Below are 16,262 nucleotides of genomic sequence, written 5' to 3'. Positions count from 1 at the left end.
AATGAGATTAGATTAAGATATTAGACAAGCAGGATTTTTCATTTGTTCATTCCTAGGCCACACAGAGCTTGCTTCAGGCTTCTTTCTGAGGAAAATCATTCATCTGAAAGATTTATTAGCTATCTGCCGATTTTATTTTTTTTTAAATTCTCTTGTCACTTTCCTGGAGAGTAATAACATGTACAGTAAATGTTAAAAGAGCTGCCTGGCTCTTTGAATGTCTCCTGCATGGAGACTATGAAGAAGGATTGAGTCCTATGCTATGTCAGTGTCACATACTATGTAAAATCCATAAGGAATTAGCCTGGATTATTAAAATTTACATTTGTACAAGTACCAGTAGCCTGAAATTTTCATTGAGACAGAAACTCAAAATAACACAAGCACAGGCAAACTATTAAATTATTGTGTATAGTCAAATGTGCTACATGTTGTTAAAAAAAATAAATCTACTTATACGTAACTGTAATCCTTTTGACATTTCAATTTGAGGCATTACTCTCTTTTTGCTTTTCATTGAATGCAGGCACTGATCTGTTTTTTTTTAATTGAGTTCCTAATAAATGTTTTGTCAATCATTGGCTAGACAAGCCAGTGACAATAAATCAAGGTTAGAATTGATAATATTCAAAAATAACAAGTGATATTATAATAACAATAATTAATTATAAAAATAAAATCACTTTTTGGATTGTGGTAACAGACGATATGTACTTGGTTCAAAACTCTATAGGCATACATGCTCATGGACAATAAGACAAAAACACAAGTTTCTTTATTGTCCACTCCCATCTGATCTGAAATCTTTTCATACTGTACTTGATTACAGAAGATCCAAAGGCTTCATTCTTTAGGCCTATATGACTTTGGCAATTCTGTCTATAACTGTAGGAATGACCTCTATCAGATGAGTTTGTTAACACTTTTATGTGGCTTACAAGTACCTGGTACAAGTCCACAATTTAGCCTGAAATATTAAATGATTTATTATCAAGTGGAGATCTGTCTTGGCTCTAAGATAATTCTGTGTCTTGGCAGTTCACCTCATATGGGTAAATATGGGGAGGCTGCAGTTAATGGATCTTAATGAATCATGGATCACCATTTTGTCACCACTATGTTGGCATAACTCAATTGAACACGCTTTAGAGCAAGACTCAGAAATAGTCATTTTGGCACTAAACAGCAAATTCTTCTTATATGTAAGCCAAAAATGATTGACCGTCCTTTGATTATTTACAAGATAAACAGAATCTTGATTCCATTTTGAACAGGTTCCTACCAAGTGGCTCTCTTCAAACCTGCTGCTTCTCTGTTGATTCAAATGCTTTTACAGGGAACATTTCATGTTGCCTTAAAAGGAACACGTATGGATAAAAAATGTCCTACTAAGATTGGTCCAGATCACACAAGCCACAGAGAGTCGAAATCTTTTTAAGAGATTAATAATAATAATAATAATAATAATAATCTATGCTAATTTTCCTAGAGGTCAAAAACCTTGAGGAAGATAACACAGGTGACTTGTATATTCAGTATGACCTTAGAAACAAGCCCTCAGACTTTTTTTCCCTCTGTTTCTTGTTGCAATTTCTTTTAAAACAATCATTAAATACCCTAAACAAAACAAAACAAGTTATTTTGACTTGGTAGAAAATCTTGAATCTCTGAATAACAAATCACCTAATTTTACCTGCCAAGATATAGGTGTCTGAATTTGCAGGTGGCATGTAAGGTACCATTATAGGCAATGCTGATCTAAGGCACAGTTCAGGCATCTGTATTTAGACTGCATAGTGACACTTGAAATGATTTAAAATTCCCTGCTATGCCTCCAGCAGCCACTGCACAAGGGTATAGAACTTGTATAGGTCATGTGTCACATCTGGCAACGACGGGTAAATTTCTCAGACACTCAGTGCCATCTTAAATGACATTAGACATTCATCATCTGAATAGTTCCCTTAGTGACTGATTACATGAACTGCTACTTGGAAATGAGTCATAACTCAGTTGCCTATGCACTGAACACCTATTACCATTTTAGACTCTGAGGACCAAGTAACTCCACTGTAGAGGTGTGGGAGCACCCAGGGCAGGGCAGGGCCTGGCACCAAGGCCTGTCCTACTGCTCCTGCCAGGAACAGGACAGTGAGGGCACCAAGGTAACCACAGACACACTGGAGAGAGGGACAAGGCCAAGGGCAAGACAATGTTCAGACCAGTGTCAGGGTCAAAGAAGGCAGGGAAGTCTTCTTTGGAAAAGCTAAAGCTTTTTCTAGCCTTTTCCTAGAAGTGCCAGGGAAAGAAGACAAGTCAAAATTTCTTGAGCAGATCTCTATTGGCAGAGATCTGGCCTTAAAGACAGAAAGCTGAACTCCTTGTAGAGATTTCCTGAAGTTCCTAGACATGCACAAAATGGCAAATACATGACAAAATTTAGTTTTTCTAGCGAAGAAGCTGATGGTCCAGAAAGGGTCCTAAGGAGTCCCAAAACATCTTAAATAATGTTAGGTATCCAGGAGAAACTGAATCAAGACCTAGATTTTCATTGGAAAAAATCAGTTAAAAATATATTGTTTGGTTTTGCATTCTAAGACGGCTAAACATGGGATGAGCAAGCAGTTACAACATTCAGGGTGGGTAGAGAGAGATCTGTGCTAGGTTCAGAGGTTCCCTTTCCCTTTCCCTTTCCCTTTCCCTTTCCCTTTCCCTTTCCCTTTCCCTTTCCCTTTCCCTTTCCCTTTCCCTTTCCTTTTCCCTTTCCCTTTCCCTTTCCCTTTCCCTTTCCCTTTCCCTTTCCCTTTCCCTTTCCCTTTCCCTTTCCCTTTCCCTTTCCCTTTCCCTTTCCCTTTCCCTTTCCCTTTCCTTTTCCCTTTCATTAAAAAAAAGCAATAATTCTCTTTATATCAGACTTCATCTGACTTGACTAAAAGTCTTTTAGTCTTTTTCATTCACACTAATTCAATAAATGTCAATATTGTTATGCATTTGTCATATGCAATACAGAGTAAAACACCATCTGTGTAGATATATGGAGTTTATTCAGGAGCCAACAAGATGAGAGTACTCACTTACTTGTTCCCACTGCATCACTGCATTCTCTAGGTTTCAACTTTACTGAAACCAGCAAGACAAGCAGCAGATAACTGTGTTTTGTGTGCTTTCATCTAAAAAATCTAACTCCTGAGCTCTCAAACACAAGCCTTCTACTTGATAGCTTCACCTTGTGCAAGCTGATAGAATTTTTTTATATCACCTGCACTGAAAAAATGGCATATCCTAAATCCTCCAATTCAAAAAGAAACATGAGACAGAATCACTGATAAGGAGGTTGACCACACATTGTATTTCTGTATATATAGACTAAATTAATAATAATAATAATAATAATAATAATAATAATAATAATAATAATAATAATAATAATAATAATAATAATAATAATAATTAATAATAATAATAATAATAAAAGTGTTTGGATGCTAGAAAGAAGGGTTCTTGAAAGGAACTGGTCTCAGAAAGAAGGGATCCTGGAAAGAAGAAGAACAAGATTGTGGCTGGAGGAAAGATCCTGCAAGTGGAAGAAGATCCTGGAGATAAAAGACATGCATAGAAATGAATGGCTGGGGATGCCCAGGAACCTTGGACAGTGGTACCTTCATGACAGGAAACAACATAACTTTCTGCCTAACTTCCCTGCAGCCAGCAGGGATGTTGTGATTAAACAACACAATTATCTGCCACTCACCAGTGTTCACAATGCCAGTTTTTTTTTTTTTTTTTCTGTGATGGCTTTGACCATATAGGAATAGTTACATGGTCTCTCTTGGCTCAGAAAACCATCGTATACAATAGTGTACACTTTTCCAGATGTTAGGCTACTCTGGGAGTAGCCTATTGACATCTTTACCAATATGTTTGGTTGATGTGAATATATTTCTTCAGTGAAAACTGCCAAGTGTGTACATACACGCAGTGTGGGAAATATATATATAGAGAGAGAGATTTAAATTTATATATATTTATTTATTTTTTCTGACATTAATTCTAACAGAAATGGTTTTACTTGCAGATTCAGCACAACAGAATCAATTTCTTTAGGTGCAAATATTGGCTTTTGTGTGATCAGGGCTTATGTGCCTCATTAAGATGCTGAGCACTATTCCCGAGTGCCAAACACCTCCTGTGAATGATTCTGTGGCTGCAGTCTCTCAGGATTTAACTCTACAGGCTTTGCATTAACATTTGTCCCAATCCTATGGGCCTTAATCTGCTAAAATTGCTTTCAGAAAATCATATTGAATTGACTAAGATGGTGGTGTCCAAATATAATGGAGCAGAAGAGTATAGGAACCTAGCTAGCTGGTTAATTGAACACACTCAACTGAAACTTCAGGAAAGAGATGCTTAGATTCTTAGTGTAGAACATGGTATCTGTTCCATGTATAAAACAGTTAAAAAAACACAGCACTTTGTATGAAACTTGAGACCTATATTAAAAGACTGAAAGTCACAAACTTTTTATTAACATTTTACATTTTTGAAATAACACTAACTTGCTGAGATAGTCATGATTCTGTCCTGCATTGACATAAAAAGTTGAAAGGAAGGGAGGAAGGAAGGGAGGAAAGGAGGAAAAGAGGAAGGAAAGGAGGGAGGGAGGGAAAGAAAGAGAGAGAGAGAGAAAGACAGAAAGAAAAGGACAGAAAGACAGAAAGACAGAAAGACAGAAAGACAGAAAGACAGAAAAAGAAACTGGGCAAAACAATCATAAGGTGGCCTAAAGGATTTTTAATATCCTAGGAAACTATGTCAAGGCAAAACCTGTGGCCAGTTTATCAGGTCATGTATGGGTTTGACTTATGTTCAGAACTTCTGTAGAGAAAATAACAACCAAGTTGTGTCAGAGAGCAGAAAAAAATCTTTCTGATGGCTGAAAGACACATTGGAAAGACCAATAAGATAGATTCAGTGTAATAATAAAAGCTGCAACTCAATCAACAAAATCAAGGAGAGATCAAATTCCTTTCACTCCTCTAAAAATTACCACAGAGTAGGATACCTACCAAAATCATAATTATAAAAAGAAATGGCATAAACTTTAGTTCCTAGCTTAAAAAAAAAAAAAAAAAAAAAATCAACCTTTTTTACACTTGCAGTCATTTCCATTAGCCCCTATAAAATATTCCCTAATAGATACCTAATCTTAGAAATTCCAACTAAATTAAATTATGAAAGAATAGAATGAAAAATTCAAACCAAGTCTCACAGAAATTATTTGCAGTAATAAATAAAAATTATATATTTTTTAATTTGAAGTTCTAGATATCTTGAAAAGCTTTAAGAAAAATCATATATTGTTATCTCAACTCAGTGATACTATATCTGTGTTTGTTAATAAATCTAAAGAAAACAGAAAGATAAGATCCTCATATGATGTGATTGTATTATTTATATATTTATTTTTCATATTAGAAACTACAAAGAAGTATCAGCTAGTATGCTGGATCTAGAGATTTCATGTTTAGATACCTGAAATCAGACTGTGTTTTGTACAAAATAAAAAATGTGGAGCTGACTAAGTATCATGGGAGACCTAACATTGGATGAGAAACTACAAAGCCTAATGTTATTTACTACTGAAGTGAACTGACTTAGAAGGGACTTGGCCAAGGCACTGAAAATTCAGAACTAAAAAGTCCCACCTCATTATCCTATGGCAGAATAGCAGTGGCATCATGCACAATGATCCCATAACACAGGGAATCTTTAAATGTAATTAAAAGTCAGTAGAATGGAACAAAAATATTTTATTTTTTTGAGTTAATGTCTGGTTAGCCAGGGAAATTCACTGTCACAAAAAATCATTGAGACATTGTCTATGCCAGAACCTGGAAAAGGTTATGGTAATTTTTTAATCAGTTATAATATCTGCAGTTATCCAGTGTAGAGAGAAAGAGAAGCCGAAAATAATCTGTACAACACATTATTCCTCTATGTGTACATTTATCTTATGTATCTAGAGTATCACATTGGCTAGAACCCTGAATAAATACAAATGTTAGGCACTGCTGCTCCACTTACCACTTACTCACAGCCGTAAGTACTCTTACAGTCAAGCATGACATTTACTTATCAGGTTACTCTTTTCACATGTATTTAAATATCTATAAGTCATTTGTGTGAGGTAGTCAAAGCTAGTCTTCCTTTACACAAACCAGAGAAAACATCATTTCCAGAAGGCAAGTCAGTTCACCTCACAGATAAAATGTCAAAACAATTCTCTTCTTGCATTTCTTTGTTTCTGTATACAGAAAGACTACAGTAATTATCTTGAATCTAATCAACTAACTTTTTAGTGACTAATAGACATTAGATTAATTCCATCCTCAGGGTTTATATTCTGTCTATGAAAAGAAAGAGGTATCTCCAGAAGTAATTTATCCTATTGTAAAATAGATGTCTGAAGTAGGTGAAAGGATTTACCCTCTGAGAATTCTTAGTTCTATCCATTAAACACAGGATAAGCAAAAGACCAGATGTCATTTTAATTAAACTCTTAAAATACAAAGCTTGGTTGAGAATAGCTTCATTCTCAGATGCTTTGTTGAAGTCAGGATCATTTGCTGATGAACTGTGTGGGGAAAATCAGTTAATGATTTTTTGACAATGAGACATCAGACCTGATATCAGTCTGGGATGAGAGTGTGATAACCACTGGACTCATAAATAAAGTTCCTGAAAGTTAGCATGCTGTATACCTTCTCTCAGCCAACTATGCTGTGAGTTGAAGACTCTTTGGAAGCCCTCTCAGACATCATCAGAGGTAAAAAGGGTATTAATGTCAAAATCATTGACATTAATAAGGAGCACATATCTAGAGGATAGGCTCCAGTGGTTTGTGTGAATAATATTCACTTTTTTTTTTTTTCTTTTAATTTTCTCCTGTACACTAAAGAAACATCATCAGTATGCTGATGATCACCATGGTGGTCTGAGCTGTATATCAAATTATGATGTTTCACTCTCAGAAGTGTTCTAGTTTTTCATATACCTAAAAAGAGCATGTTAAACATACCTTAAAATACCAACAAAATGCCAGTGAACAAAACCAGAAAATAGAAATGTAAGTCAATTATTAGGGAAGAGACCCAGAAAACTGCAAAATTCAAATTTGAATCTAGGTAACACTGAGAGCATCTAAGACAGATGGAATTAAAATGACAATGCCATTGTTTCAGAAGTTTTGGAGGCTAATATAAAATATACAGAAATCTTCACAGAAATGTTACAGTATCCCAGATAAAGGTTACATAAATTAAAAAGGATGAAAACACTACTAAATTAAATAAAATTACATGTATACCATGACCTTACACAGAAAATAATTTTCTTTAGGTATGTTGATTTATACAGTTAATAAGAGGAACTCTCCCCAAAATAAATCAGTTAAAAATACAAGGATGTAACAGGCATAATTTTCAATTTCACTTACACATAGCACCATGCAGTGTCACAAAACTAAAGGATCAGTCACTATAAATACATCATACAATTGCTTTTTAATTGCGGTAGAGAATGTTTACTATAAAGAAATCAGTAGTTTGTATTCTTTGTGTGAAAAGATGATAACTTGGACAGTTCTCAGTGTTACAGTATGTGACATATCAGCAAGTGTTTTTTCTCAGTATATACAGATCTAGAGCATAATACGTGTTGATGAAGACAAAGAAGAATAAAGTCCTTATCACAAGAACATGGTCTTTAGAGGATGGGGAGTTTAGGCTCATTCCAGCCTGATAAGGCAGACTGAATGCCCACTAGTTCCAGAAACATATGAGGTGTGTCCTGAGCATGCACACTCTGATTGTTATGCAGAAGGAATCCACATTCTCTGCTCTAATCTGCCCCTACTGGCAGTGGGGTCAATCAGCAGTAGAACAGCTTCAAAAGCTCAATACTGGGCCAAAGTAAAGTGCTAGTGTAGAAACAGCCATAGACTATAAGAAAAGAGTCAGTTACAGTAAAAGCACTATCTCTATTACCCTTTTCAGAGTCCTGTATTGATTCAAAGAAAATGGGACTGAGTGGTCTCTTTCTGAGGAGATGTAAACCAATATTCCCCACAAATTGCCATTTAGCTGCCTATTAACACTAGCAAACAGACAACTAAAAGAAACTAGACTGTCTCTGATCTATTCCTTTCAAAATCTTACTGTGACTATGTCACATAAACACCATCCTATTGAAAGACTGCATACGTTGTAGGTGTGCTCATGAGACCTCTTTTGTAAAAACTAACATCTGTTACATGTGGTGCCCTCAGGAGATTATTCCTTCATCTTTTCATTTTTAGGAACAGACTTTCCTTTGTAGATTTTGGTGACCCTAACTTCACTGTTCCAGCATCCAGACAGTTTTATGGAACCTTCATATATCCTTGGAACAGTATAGATTTTAGAAATCCATCTCAGCTTTGAAAAACAAACTTTAAAAATTATCAAAGTATCTTAATATTCATGTAATTAAAGGAGAATTTCTAGTGTAAACATAGCTTTTTTTATAGAAAGTGAGGTGCAAAAAAGGACGGTTGTATAGATAATCAACCACAGAGCAGTGATTAGAACCTTGGTTATAAACTTATTTCCATTGTAGATATGCCATTGGTCAATGATGGATGAAAAAAATCGATAATTATCTGGTAAAGAATACAATTCATACAGAAAATGTCTGAAAACTTGGGGAAAGTCATACAAGCTAAACAACTTTTGTGTGTGTGTGTGTTTTATGTGACACAGGAAAAAAATAAAAATCAGAAATATACCCAGTATTGTTATAAACAGAATAAAACAGATAAGGATTTCATAAATTCATTTTGAGATGGATTTCAGAAAAATCATGAAGTTTTGGAGGATGAGAATGTGAGAATGAAGATGCCTAAGATCTTTATAACCCTAAAACAAAAATGTGGGACACAGGGCTAAGATTTGACTTGAGGTTTTTAATGTTTTTTTTTTTTTTCTTTTTTTTTTTTCCAAGCAACTGTTTTAAACACATAAAGACTTAATATTATTCCAATAAAATTAAGAAAATTTGAAAAGCTAATACAAATGCATCTTAAGTAAAATATATTGTCCCCATAGCATCTTAAGACATGTATTGTCATCATAGTTTCTGACTATTGGAAGTTCTATATAGGATTTTACTATATTTGTTTTTGGGGCATTTTCCTCATTTGTAAGATAGCAAGACATGTGCAAGCTATACCATTTGTTGAGGTTATCAGTAATTAGGATTTTATTATATATTTTCTCCATATTTTTACTTAAACTTGAAAAAAAACTCTCCCAAAACAGTACAGTCAAACAGCATGGTACTCTTAAGCTATTTAGGTGATGGAAGAGTTTATTAATGGCATCCAGAAAGGTCACTGTGACGCTGCTAAGAAGAAAATATGGGTATAGAAGCTTGAAGATGAGTTGATTAATTTCACAGAGGTAAATACCCAGTGCTGCATAACTGTCTCCTTTTAATTATCTTGTCAGAAGATTTTGACAAAGACCTCCAGTGGATTACTGAATAAATATGAACTACAGATTACCTCTATTGGAACATTTACTGTCTTTAAAAGCTTTTAATAGAATCGATATAATCAAGATAGTTCTATTTTCTTATTGTTCTTCTGTTTCTTTTTGGGTTGCATTTCTTACTGCAAGGTTTACCAGCAATTTGCTTTTGTTTGGTCGTTTTGTTTGTTTGTTTGTTTTGTTTGTTTCTTTCCTGTCTAGTGTAATAAGACACACTTTAAATGTTTCTTGGTATGTTTGTTTGGGCTTCTGTACCTATCAATTATCTGATAACATAATATTCTTTTTCCATTACATGAATGGATGACAACTTCAGCTTCACAGTACAATATTAACACAAGTTGCTCTTGGAAGTAAATAGGCATTTAAAAGACAGCTAAAAATCATTAATTGCCTTCCTCATTGCCCTGTTAACTGTGTTTACTTTATATAATCATTTCTCTAAGCACAATTTAATGTCACCAAAATGCTTGACAAGAACTGTATTGATGAGGTACAAATTTACATTGTGGCTATGTATAATTCAACAGATTTGGAGATACTAATCAGAAAAATTGAATTGGTAACTATTTTCTGACCTAGGAAAATTTAAAGGACTAGGTGAAGAAAGGTGAAGAAAGACTGATCTTCTTTTCCAATTAAACATTTCCAAACACAGGAATTGCCTACTCACTAAAATATTTCAATGAAAGTAAAGAGAATTATCTTACCAACCTTTAGAGATCTATGGGTAAAAGATAAAAGTTACAGATTTTGGATAACATATAGGCACTCCAAAGAGCACTCAGAATTTGAGTGCAGCCACTCACTAGCAGCATACCTTGCTCTTTCTAAATAGAATGGTTAGAGGACAAAGTATCCATTGCCCCTTTCTACTGACATGCTCACCTGCTGGTGTTGTAAGAATCTGAAAGAAGATTAGCACTGAAAAAATAACTGACATTTTCACATTATTATAAGGGTTTATACAGAGTGTCAGTTACAGCACTGAATCACAGACAATTTTGGTATGAGAGCGTCTACAATGTACTGATTGTATGTACTGATCAATGTACTGATCAATGTAACTAGATCATCCAAAGCAGTCTCTGAATTTTATAATTTAGAAATGTTAATGTAAGTCAGCCTCATCTCCAGCATTTAAGTAATGTTTTGTCATTTTTGCCAAGGGAATGGAGCCAAGCTGCGACAGGGGAGGTTCAGGCTGGATATCAGGAAGAGGTTCTTCACTGACAGGGTTGCTGTGCACTGAAACAGGCACAGGGACACAGTCATGGCACCAAGCCTGTCAGAGTTCAGGATGCTTTTGAACTGTGCTCTTAGTCAATATGGTCTGAATTTAGGGGTAGACCTGTGTGGTGCCGGGAGTTGGACTTGATGATCCTTGGGGATCCCTTCCAACTCAGGATATATTGTGATTTGTCATGTCAGACATGAGAAAAAGAGCCTATGCTGTTGAAGAACAACAGTCTTCAGTCTTGAATTAAATTATTTTAGTTCTGAGAAATTTATGTGTTAAAAATGAAGTTTTTAATTAATAAAAATATTAATTATTTTTGTTAGTTTCACCAATTACATCTCAATTTTTGGGGAAGACATAAAAGTTCACAAGATTGGTATCATTTATCAGATGTCAGCTCAAAACAGTACTCAGCTGTGATACATTATAACTCTCTCCTGGGCCCAAAGGATTTGAATCCATATATGCTGTCACATATTATGTGGAGTCTGGGAGAGGGATGGTGAGAGAGACTTATTCTAATTTCAGGAGATGTTCAAGGTGTTGAGAAAATGTGCCAAGACTCCACATCTTGTGCATTCAGAACACACATCACACAGTGTAAAGATTATAGACAGACTGCAAGACTATTAAGAGAGGACACTGAATGAATCAGTTTGTCTTTCCTTATTTGTACTCTTTTGCAGGACATTCAGAGCTGTTTTTGACTTGGGTGAATTAGATTCAAATTTCTTCAGAGAATGAATTGAAACCAGTTTCCTGCAGTCTGGATATGGGCTGAGTGTACAATAAAAAAGATGGATATTGTTCTCACTGAATTTCTGGTATCTAATTTTAACCTTTCATTTCACTTACTTTATTTTATTAGACTTGCCTTTTAGCAGCATATAAATAAGACGTTTTATTTGGAAGCACATTCACTTTAAATCTAATGCATGAAAAATGTTTTATTTATGTGTGTATATATAATTTTATTGGTCCAGTAGTAACAAAACATTGATGTTTGTTTGTTTTACTTTTAAAATTATTAAATAACACAAATTATCATTTATAGAGAACTATTGTGTAACTATAATGAGCACAGTCCTGAAGTTTCCAGTTGCCTAAAGAGTTCTGATTTTTTTAATATAATTATATGTAATATAGGAAAATTGCATTTAATTTTTGCTGTGTCCTCTAAAGGCCCCTGCAAGACCGAATAATGAATTGTTAATTTGAGATGTTTCTAAAAACAAACAAACAAACAAACAAACAAACAAACTTTCCTTCATAGTTTAAGGAAACCTCTGAGAGGAAAAAAAAATAAAAATCTGATAAAGTGAGTGTATTTGGGAAAATATGTTTAGTGCTGCATTACAGTGCAAAATAAATGTTGGATTCAGGACATAAACATATTAATTTGTCAGCAGTTTCTCAGTGCCAAAATAGTGGAAAAAATTTCAAAATTTTAAAAGACTTATACTGCAGTCTGAGTGGTGTGCTGGCAAGATGCCTGCTCTTGTTTTACAATTTTTATATAGTTTTACTTACCTCATAATATTATAAGCATGAACTTTTTCAGTTCTTGTAATGTCCATTTTGTCCTTCTAAAAAATGTCTATATTTTGTCTTTCAAACATCTATCTACTTTATCAGCTTTTAAAGTAAATTAAAATAAAAAAAAAATAACATACAATATAAAACAAAACAAAATAACATAACATAAAAAATAAATAAAAAATAAATAATAAAGAAAGCATGTCACCACCTAACAACATATTCAGAAGAAAGCAATTAATTTGATGGGTTGACAGTTAAAAAAGGTAGCTTCTGACAGACATTCAGTGTGATGCCAGCCAGAATGATACACTTTCTTTAAAAAAGAAAGTAAATCAGGCATCCCAACGGCAAGTCCTTTGTATTCTGTCAAAGCTTTTAGGTATTGATGCATCTTTGTTGTGTATTCCTGACAAGGTGTAAAGAATTCTACTGTACTTAAAATGCATGTCAGAAGAATTCACAAAGGGCGGTATGCAAATCCCACAGAGGAGAGCCAAAAAGCCACACAGAGGGCAAGGGAAGCAACAGTACATTGCTCAGTCACAACGCAGCCATCCAGCATTCGTGCAGACCTCTGCAATTGTCAAGGGCACTGGGGATAGGAAGCAGGTTAACAGGGCTGTATTCATCCCACTATGCTCCCTTCAAAATCTGTTAGCTGTTATAGTGGTTAAAGCATCATAAATTACTGATTCTTTTCTACTTTGTACTAATGTTCATGCATTAAAGGAAAATGTGTGCACAGTGTGTAACCTTTATTTTATTTTATTTATTTATTTTATTTTTGGTTAAAGTAAGGCATTGAAATCACATATATAAGAAAGAAAAAGAAATACGTCTTTAGTATTCCTATCTTAAAAACACCATATATCTGCTTCAGTGGTTCTAGTTCTCAGAAGAGAGGACAGAATATTATGGATGCCAGCCCACAAGCCTGTCTTCTGTGAAAGCTGCATGTCTTCAAGGCATAAAAAGGAAAATTTTTACCTATGTTTTTTTAAAATTGAGGCAGAAATGTCTGCCATTACTAACTTACTAACTGTAAATGCTTCATATAGACAGGATCTCACATAAAAATAAATAAATACATAAATTCAGCCACATGCTCAAAACATCTCTGCTAAAAGACAAAGTAAGAAAAGCTGATTTTGAAACTAATGTATTCAGTAGAAGAGTGATGGAACTGAGTAAGATTCACAGTCTCTAGTATTACCAAGGTAATGCTAGACTGCGGATAGCGGCATTGCCCACCAAGGAAGCAAACCATACAGATCCCATAAAGCAGAATCTACCTAACCAATGAAGTGTGACTTTCAGTTTGTTGGAGTCTATTCTTTGCCTCTTCTTGTAATAACAAGTCCGTTCATGGATTTCTGTTATGGAATCTTCCCAAATATACCATGTTTCCCTTTCATGAGAGAGGTAAAAAAATAAGTAGTAAATGGAATTTTAATTATAAAGTCAACTTCAAACTGCATACCATACCTACAGTTGGGAAGAAATTTAGCATCACAACTCTTTATATGTTATGTCCAGATGATAAACAACTGCACTTAAATACTAGTTAACTTCAGGGTTTGTCTCTTATTGCAGCTCTGTTTCAGTTTACAGTATTCATTAGGAAGATTTAGCAAGACAGGACATTTAGATTGATTTTTGCAAGCTGAGTTGCCCTTAGTTGCCAAACAACCAAGGTTCACTGGAGAAGTAGTGGAAGTACATATAAATTGTACACAAGCCCACATAGAGGAAATTACAACTCCAATCAGTCATAAATATTATGATTTGGTGCTTAGGGACATGGTTTAGTGGATGACATTGGTAGTAGTGTAAAAGTTGGACCAGATGATCTTGGAGGCCTTTTCCAACCCTAATGATTCTATGATACTATGATAGTATGACTTTCATACACACTTCAAATATTCCTATATCTATAATATTTAAAAAAAATTAAACTCAATAGTTGAGTTTTTGTTCTTTGGGATATTTTAAAGTCAAAAATAAATAAATAAAAGCTTCCTTTATTCATATAACCATTAGTGAGACAAAATTCCAAATATTTTTGAAAGAATTTTGCTTAATAACCATATGCACTGATGGTCTATTTTAGCAAAGCACTTAAGACCATGTTTAATGTCGGGAGCATAGAACCAAAAAAATGGTATCTAATTTTAGCCTTTCATTTCACTTACTATTTTCACGTATATATGCCTGCACACATCCGCATGCACATATATATATACACATAAAGTTTAAGGTCTTTGTTCTGTCTGGGTCTGTATAATAAGTTACATACTCAACCATTTTGAAAGAAAGCAAATGTTAAAGGCATCATACGTCTCATAGAGCCCACATAATAAACAAAAATATTACCCTCATCCAAGATGAAGCGATGGTTGGTTAACAACCATCAAATTGAAATCCTTTCTCTCTAAATATTTTAACAAATCTTGATTTTGGAGCTAAGTATTTTTCTAAACAAGACTATTGGTAAAGCAAAATGCTGCATCTGGTTCTGGGCAAACCCAGACATGAGTACAGAGTGTTGGGTAAAAAGCTAGACATGATCCAGCAGTATGCACTTGCAGCTCAGAAGGGTCCTGGGCTGCATCTACAGAGGAGCAGCCAGCAAGTCAAGGGAGTTGATTGTCCCCCTCTACTCTGCCCTTGTGAGGCATTACTTGGGGAACTGCATCCAGGTCTGGAGCCCCCAGCACAAGAAAGACATAGACCTGTTAGAGAGGATCCAGATAAAGGTCACAGTGATGGTCAGAAGTTTGGAGCACTTCTCCTGTGAAGAAAGGCTGAGAGAGATGGGGTTGTTCAGTCTGAAGAAGAAAAGGCTCTGGGGAGACCTCACTGAGGACTGAAAGGGGGCTTATAAAAAGCTGGAGAGTGACTTTTTACATGGACAAACAGTGATAGGACAAGGGGGAATGGTTTTAAGCTAAAAGAAAGGAGTTTTAGATTAGATGTTAGGACAAAATTCTTTACTCAGAATACAACTCAGTGGGGTGGCACTGGAATAGGTTTGCCAGAGAAGCTGTAGATGCCCCATCCCTGGAGGTGTTCAAGGTCAGGCTGGATGAGGCCTTGGCCAACCTGATCTAGTGGGTGGCAACCCTGCACATGGGAGGGGGGGTTGAAACTAGATGATCTTTAAAGTCCTTTCCATTCTAAGACATTCTATGATTCTATGATTCTATTACAGCACCTATTGAAATCACTGAATCAACTGATACCTTTTATTATGAATATCACCGCTGTTTTATGAGAAAATTCTTACTCAATCTTAAAGAAGGCCCTATTATTTTAAAGTAACTTTATATAAATGTATAAACATTTGTGTGAATCTTAGCAGTCTCCTAAAATGCATATATAGTAATCTCTTTCTTATTCAGGAGGGTTTTGTACTGTTTTTATCCTGAAGGTGATAGAATGTGCATGCTTGTTTTCAGTTGGAATGTTGTTTGATATAATTCTTTTATAACCAAGATACCTCAAATTTTGTACTAACAATTTTGTTTAAGCTTGCACTTCTCTTGTGATTCCTAAATAATGCATGGTAACATGGTTTCAGTTATGTTCAATGACTGCTAAGTAAACTCTTTTTTCCGTGTTGTTTTAGACATGCAATGTTTTACAGTAAGAGAAATAGTTGATTCTTCACTGAAGTTGATACTTCACTGAGTACAATGATACTTCCACTATTATATTCTCCTTATGACCCCACTATTTTCCTTCTATTTTGTGACAAATCACCAGTTTATAGACTTCCTGAGCTGGATTATTTATCCTCAATATTCTGATTAGTAGACTTTAATTGACTTTTAATCTGGGAATTTGCCTTCTCAGTTTTCAAACACATTTATAATTTGGTATCTAAACATCTT

The sequence above is a fragment of the Anas acuta genome, chromosome 3 (genome assembly GCF_963932015.1).
Source record: "Anas acuta chromosome 3, bAnaAcu1.1, whole genome shotgun sequence".
Taxonomy (NCBI): domain Eukaryota; kingdom Metazoa; phylum Chordata; class Aves; order Anseriformes; family Anatidae; genus Anas; species Anas acuta.
Note: the sequence above shows the minus strand (reverse complement) of the source record.